We start from the raw sequence: 1,665 nt of genomic DNA on the forward strand, positions 1-1,665 counted from the left end.
TCATTCTGTCTCGAAAGACAATAACGACGCTTTCGATTGGACAAGAATTCTCAACGGCAAGAGCAATGGACCAATAGCAAAACCACACACTAAAGCAGAGACCGACCGGCTTTTCACATCCGGCACCAATATGTAACCACATACATTTTGTAACGTAAGCTAACATGCAGCTTGTTACATTTTAACGAATACATTTGTGTAGCCAGTAACTTTGTATATATTTTATGTATTCCAGCACAACAGAAATGAATTGCAGTTAGTCAAACGTTTTTCATGATTATGGTATTCTGCCTTGGTTATTTCAATATTTGCTAATTTCAGTAATGTTTCAATCTGATCCATAATGGTAATTACATAATAAGAAATTAATGATATTGTTGTAACAGGATAAAATTATAAAATAAGATGATCGATTAAATAAACAATGATCTTTGCAGGCCAGCCGGTAAGGTTTGAAGCTGTGGTTAGACGTGTATGCGATACGAATGTCCACTAGGTGACACACTATAACAGATCTGCTATTTCATCCACCCTCATACATGTAGTGTCCACAGGGGGGCAACACATACAAATACTCTTGCCTGGGACTGGAGCTGAGGATGGAGCTGGGTGGTGAGTAGGGGCTGGGGTTGGAGCTGGGTAGTGAGTATAGGCTGGAGCTGGGTAGTGAGTTGGGGATGGAGCTGGGTTGTGAGTATAGGCTGGAGCTGGGTAGTGAGTAGGGGCTGGAGCTGGGTAGTGGGTATGGGCTGGAACTGGGTAGTGAGTAGGGGCTGGAGCTGAGGATGGAGCTGGGTAGTGAGTATAGGCTGGAGCTGGGTAGTGAGTAGGGGCTGGAGCTGGGTAGTGAGTAGGGGCTGGGGATGGAGCTGGGTAGTGAGTAGGGGCTGGAGCTGGGTAGTGGGTATAGGCTGGAACTGGGTAGTGAGTAGGGGCCGGAGGTGGGTAGTGAGTAGGGGCTGGGGATGGAGCTGGGTAGTGAGTATAGGCTGGAGCTGGGTAGTGAGTAGGGGCTGGGGATGGAGCTGGGTAGTGAGTAGGGGGTGGAGCTGGGTAGTAGTGGCTGGGTAGTGAGTATGGGCTGGAACTGGGTAGTGAGTAGGGGCTTGAGCTGAGGTTGGACCTGGGTAGTGAGTATGGGCTGGGAATGGAGCTGGGTGGTGAGTAGGGGCTGTGGATGGAGCTGGGTAGTAAGTAGGGGCTGGGGATGGAGCTGGGTAGTGAGTAGGGGCTGGGGATGGAGCTGGGTAGTGAGTAGGGGCTGGGGATGGAGCTGGGTAGTGAGTAGGGGCTGGGTAGTGAGTAGGGGCTGGGGATGGAGCTGGGTAGTGAGTAGGGGCTGGGGATGGAGCTGGGTAGTGAGTAGGGGCTGGGGATGGAGCTGGGTTGTGAGTAGGGGCTGGGTAGTGAGTAGGGGCTGGGGATGGAGCTGGGTAGTGAGTAGGGGCTGTGGATGGAGCTGGGTAGTGGGTAGGGGCTGGGTAGTGAGTAGGGGATGGGGATGGAGCTGGGTAGTGAGTAGGGGCTGGGGATGGAGCTGGGAGGTGAGTAGGGGCTGGGTAGTGAGTAGGGGCTGTGGATGGAGCTGGGTAGTGAGTAGGGGCTGGGGATGGAGCTGGGTAGTGAGTAGGAGCTGTGGATGGAGCTGGGTAGTGAGTAGGGGCT

Source organism: Salvelinus namaycush, chromosome 1, assembly GCF_016432855.1.
Source record: "Salvelinus namaycush isolate Seneca chromosome 1, SaNama_1.0, whole genome shotgun sequence".
Classification (NCBI taxonomy): domain Eukaryota; kingdom Metazoa; phylum Chordata; class Actinopteri; order Salmoniformes; family Salmonidae; genus Salvelinus; species Salvelinus namaycush.